Here is a 5,909-nt window from a genome sequence, read left to right on the forward strand (position 1 = left end):
AGTACGTGGCGCCCGGGTGGAGAAGCCGGGTCCCGGTGGCTCCTGCGCGGCCTCTCTGGGCCCCGGGCCCCCATCCGTGCCACGCTGGCCCTCAGGCCCTGCCGGCTGGCGTGGTGACCCTCCGGCGGCGCATCCTTTGCCCGCGCCGGGAGTCGCAACCTTCAGGCTCTTAAGTCCCCAGCCATATAGTCTAAGGCACTTATTAGGGTACTTCTAACCATTTTGGTTTTGTTTTTCAGTACAACCTAGGGACAAGAGTGATTTGAGGCAGTTTATCTCTAAGCAAAGTGATAAAGCAAAGACTGACACTAAATGGGACGTGTGGTGGGTTCTAGTTCAAGTTTCCTCCTGCAGCATTTCTGTGTTTTCATGTCTTTCAAAAGACATATACTTGTTTCAAAATGAAGCTGGGGAAGAACATGCTTCTAAAACTCTGTAGTATAAAACCAGCTTTTTATTGTAAATGCTTGTCATATATATTTACACTGCATGAAAGGTCTTAAAAAGGTTGACGTTCGATACAAGTGCTGACTGCCGAAAGGAGTCTGCCAATCTGTATTGTGGTTTGTACTTAGACGTTCTTATTGTTGAAAAAATGACAGTTGGAAGGATGATGACAAATGTCTTCTAAGTTGCTTTTTTTTTTTTAATGAGTGTTTTGGATGGCATGGTTAGCTTTTTGTAAATTTAAAGTATGTATGAATCCCTTAGCATGAAATAATGTCTACATGTCTATACTTTAAAATGTTAAGTCGCTAAGCCTTGTACAGCTCTTTTGCAACCCCATAGCCTGTAGCCCACCAGGCTCCTCTGTCCATGGAATTTCCCAGGCAAGAGTACCAGAGTGGGTTGCCATTTCCTTCTCCAGGGGATCTTTCCAACCCGTTTCTCTTGTGTCTCCTTCATTGCAGGCAGATTCCTTACCACTGAGCTACCAGGGGAGAACATGTTAACAGTGTTTTTTTCTGGATGAATAGATTCTAAGTGATTTAATTATTTTTTCTTCTGAGTTTACTACAGTGACATATATTAATTTTATCTGTAGTTTTTTTAAGTGAGGAAGAGGAGTGAAAAATTGCATGTTCAGAATCTTCCCATTAAAAGAGGAGGACTAGTGAGCAAATGTGTTTATGACATCCTTAGGTAAAAAGCCAGAGTTCATCAGGGCAGTTATACACACAAAAGGCACATAAAAGCATTTGCTGAAATGAAGGGTGGTTAGCATTTTTGGTCTTGAGTGGGCATTTTACCATCTTGCTTAAAGGAGGCCCTGTAAACTTTTGGATATTGTTCAGCCCTAGGTAGGACTCAAACATTTCCTGATCAAGGTAATCCTGTTCTTTTCACCTGACAGTCTGAATCCAAGCCAGCTTGCAACATTAATTCTAATGCCATTCTTGGTTTCCTTGCTTCTTTGAAAGAGTTTGAAGTGTTTGAAATGCTCGGCTGACAGTTTTCAGTGTTCTGTCTGATATGTGTAAAACATTTAGAACATGAAGCATAAAGCTTTCAGCTGTATAAATTCTGTACAAAAGAAGTATTAGAAATAAGTCTTAAGATTTTAGTTTATTACATAAATATGAAAACAGCTGTTTTTTTTTTTTAATACACTTGATGGGGTGAGTTCAGGGAATGCTAATTTGCATTGTTAGATGAGGCATTATACATGTTGACATCATTTCTGCAAATATCATGGTTGTCAGTTTCTTTGAGTGATTCCCTCACCCTCCTCCCAGTTGGTGGCTGACTAAGGACTGGGAGCAAGATGTAACTTGCTGGTGACAGTGATTAGAAATGAAGATTTAATCACACAATTGTAAACCCAGAAGTCAGAAGACACACTGTTTCATTGCTGGCTCTTCTACTTAGTTGACTTCACCTTCAATGAATTTGTTTCCTCAGTAAAATTGGAGTAGATTTGATAGTAGCCCTTCTATCTACCTCACAGGATTGTTGTGAAAAATCAAATAAAGAAAATTCGCAGTAAATTCAGCAGCACTTTAAGTGTATGATTACATTATGTATAGTGCTGATGATTTGTTACTGTTTAGTAGGTAAGTTGTGTCCAACTCTTGTGACCCCATGAGCTGTGTATTTCCCACCATTCTCCTCTGTCCACGTTATTTCCCAGGCAGGAATTCTGGAGTGGGTAGCTGTTTCCTTCTTCAGAGGCTCTTCCCAACCCAGGGATCAAACCTGAGTCTCCTGCATTGGGAGGCAGTTTCTTTACCACTTCTTCCTAGGAAGCCCAGTATTGATATACCCAGCACTTAATAAAGCAGCAAAAATAGTATGTGCACCTCAAGTTCCAACGATGCCAAGTTCTACCTACTGTGTACCTGTATCACCGTGGTGATAAGAAAAGAAGCTTATAAGTTCACAGAAAAAACTTTACAATGCGTTTTTTCTCTGACATTCCTTATTTTCCCACTGCTATAGTAGAAAGAGCACTAATCTGAAATGGAGGAAAGAGTTCTGATTCTAACACTACTACTTCAGTTGGACTGATTAATTTATCTCCCTATTTCTATGAATAAAAGAGATTAAAAGCATAGACTTGAAAATCTTATGTTCAAGTTAGATCTCTGGTCAACCCTGTCAGTTATTTACTATTCCTCTGACTTAAGTTTATGCCTCAATTTCCTTATCAATTGTTGTATAGCCATTATGTTGTGTCAAACTCTGCGATGGTTCCTTTGTCCATGGGATTTTCCAGGTAAGAATACTGAAGTGTGTTGCCATTTCTTTTTCCAGGGGATCTTCCTGACCCAGGGTCCCAACCTGTATCTCCTGCATCTTCTACAGTGCAAGCAGATTCTTTACCACTGAGCCACCTGGTAAGCTCTCTTTATCAGTAACAAAGGGTAGATAATAGTGATTTGGAGAGCGTGTTATAGATTTTTCTAATCATAGGTTTAAATAATAAAGTATGTTCACAGCCTGGTACATAGTTGGTGCCCAATAAATGATCATTATTATTCTTCTATTAACAATCTATAAGGAGGATTTAAACAGTTTAAAATCTGTAATTTGGGAATTCCCTGGTGGTCCAGTGATTAGAACTCCGTGCTTCCACAGCAGGGGGCATGTGTTCTAACCTTGGTCAGAGAATTACGATCCCACAAGCCACCCCAGTGCAGCCAAAAAAAGAGATTAAAAAAAGCCTGTACTAATTTGTCAGCTTTGATTGTATTGGTTTTCATTGTGACTGAATAATGAAAGAGAAGGAGAAGGAGATTCAGTCCCTGGGTGGGGAAGATCCCCTGGAGTAGGAAATTGCAGTCCACTCCAGTATTCTTGCCTGGAGAATCCCATGGACAGAGGAGCCTGGCAGGCTACAGTTCATGGGGTTTAAAGACGTTGGACTCAACTGAGCACACACAAATAAATTAATGAGATTTATATTCCTGTGTATTTATTTATGTTCCTTTTTTGGTGTTAAGATAGCTTTAGAAGGTAAATTCACTTGAAAGAAATATGACACATATTTACATATAGTCACATATTTATCAATTTATACAAGTTTTAGTACTTAATAGAGTATGTATTTAAAAGAATATTGTACTTGAGTTAATTCTGTATAGCTTTCCAGTTAACTAACATCTGGTACCTTGAGTCTCAGAAATGAACTACATTTTTGCTCATAAGACTTTTGTCCTATTTTTCCTACAGACATATTTCACCATCTGTGAAAACTTCCCTGTAATTCAGTTTTCCTCACTCCAGTATTAAGAATTACACCAAGTAAGTGGGATATGGTAAAACTAGTCAATTTTATAACAGTCTGTGGATGTTTATTCAATAGCTGCCACATCTCTTTTGTTCTCAATAGAATGTTGAGTGTGACCTCATGAGTAAGCAAAGGATTTTTTCTTGAAAATTGTATTATGAGCCTCTGAATGATGAGGGTGATTTTTCCCCCCCTCTGAAGCCAGAGGATTAATATAAATTTGTGACAGTATTTTTTTTAAGGGAGTGTGTGGCTTCAGTATTCTTGCCTTGAGAACCCCATGAACAGCATGAAAAGACAAAAAGATAGGACACTGAAAGATGAACTCCCCAAGTTGGTAGGTGCCGAATATGCTGCTGGTGATCAGTGGAGAAGTAACTCCAGAAAGAATGAAGGGATGCAGCCAAAGCAAAAACAACACCCAGTTGTGGATGGGACTGCTGATAGAAGCAAGGTTTGATGCTGTAAAGAGCAATATTGCATAGGAACCTGGAATGTCAGGTCCGCGAATCAAGGCAAATTGGAAGTGCTCAAACAGGAGATGGCAAGAGTGAATGTCGACATTTTAGGAATCGGTGAACTAAGGTGGACTGGAATGGGAGAATTTAACTCAGATGACCATTATATCTACTACTGTGGGCAGGAATCCCTTAGAAGGAATGGAGTAGCCATCATGGTCAACAGCAGAGTCCAAAATGCAGTACTTGGATGCAATCTCAAAAATGACAGAATGATCTCTGTTCGTTTCCAAGGCAAACCATTCAATATCATTGTAATTCAAGTCTATGCCCAGATCAGTAATGTTGAAGAAGCTGAATGCTTCTGTGAAGACCTACAAAACCTTTTAGAACTAACACCCAAAAAAGATGTCCTTTTCAGTATAGGGGACTGGAATGCAAAAGTAGGAAATCAAGAAATACCTGGAGTAACAGGCAAATTTTGCCTTGGAGTATGGAATGAAGCAGGGCAAAGGCTAATGGAGTTCTGCCAAGAGAATGCACTGGTTATAGCAAACACTCTCTTCCAACAACACAAGAGAAAACTCTACACATGGACATCACCAGATGGTCAACACCGAAATCAGATTGATTATATTCTTTGCAGCCAAAGATGGAGAAGCTCTATACTAGTCAGCAAAAACAAGACCAATACAAGCAACTCCTACAGCTCAACTCCAGAAAAATAAACGACCCAATCAAAAAATGGGCCAAAGAACTAAATAGACATTTCTCCAAAAAAGACATACAGATGGCTAACAAACACATGAAAAGATGCTCAACATCACTCATTATCAGAGAAATGCAAATCAAAACCACTATGAGGTACCATTTCACACCAGTCAGAATGGCTGCGATCCAAAAGTCTACAAATAATAAATGCTGGAGAGGGTGTGGAGAAAAGGGAACCCTTTTACACTGTTGGTGGGAATGCAAACTAGTACAGCCACTATGGAGAACAGTGTGGAGATTCCTTAAAAAACTGGAAATAGAACTGCCTTATGATCCAGCAATCCCACTGCTGGGCATACACACTGAGGAAACCAGAAGGGAAAGAGACACGTGTACCCCAATGTTCATCGCAGCACTGTTTATAATAGCCAAGACATGGAAGCAACCTAGATGTCCATCAGCAGATGAATGGATAAGAAAGCTGTGGTACATATACACAATGGAGTATTACTCAGCCATTAAAAAGAATACATTTGAATCAGTTCTGATGAGGTGGATAAAACTGGAGCCTATTATACAGAGTGAAGTAAGCCAGAAGGAAAAACATAAATACAGTATACTAACGCATATATATGGAATTTAGAAAGATGGTAACAATAACCCGGTGTACGAGACAGCAAAAGAGACACTGATGTATAGAACAGTCTTATGGACTCTGTGGGAGAGGGAGAGGGTGGGAAGATTTGGGAGAATGGCAATGAAACATGTAAAATATCATGTAGGAAACGAGTTGCCAGTCCAGGTTCGATGCATGACGCTGGATGCTTGGGGCTGGTGTACTGGGACGGCCCAGAGGGATGGTATGGGGAGGGAGGAGGGAGGAGGGTTCAGGATGGGGAACACATGTATACCTGTGGCGGATTCATTTTGATATTTGGCAAAACTAATAAAATTATGTAAAGTTTAAAAATAAAATAAAATTAGAGAAAAAAAAAATAAAAAATAAAAAA

At 39.8% G+C, this 5,909-nt stretch overlaps 1 protein-coding gene across 1 annotated transcript in view; it reads left to right on the forward strand.

The window, feature by feature from the left end:
- The first annotated feature begins 88 nt into the window (after positions 1-88).
- The window catches only part of ZNF639 (zinc finger protein 639), a 13,267-nt gene continuing 7,446 nt past the window's right edge, over positions 89-5,909 (forward strand). Inside the window, exons 1-3 of the mRNA XM_010855616.1 lie at positions 89-324; positions 2,755-2,837; positions 3,673-3,744. The gene's annotated coding sequence lies outside the window, so the exon portion shown is untranslated. The remainder of the gene's footprint in view (positions 325-2,754; positions 2,838-3,672; positions 3,745-5,909) is intronic.

Source organism: Bison bison, unplaced genomic scaffold (genome assembly GCF_000754665.1).
Source record: "Bison bison bison isolate TAMUID 2011002044 unplaced genomic scaffold, Bison_UMD1.0 scf7180017864367, whole genome shotgun sequence".
Lineage (NCBI taxonomy): Eukaryota > Metazoa > Chordata > Mammalia > Artiodactyla > Bovidae > Bison > Bison bison.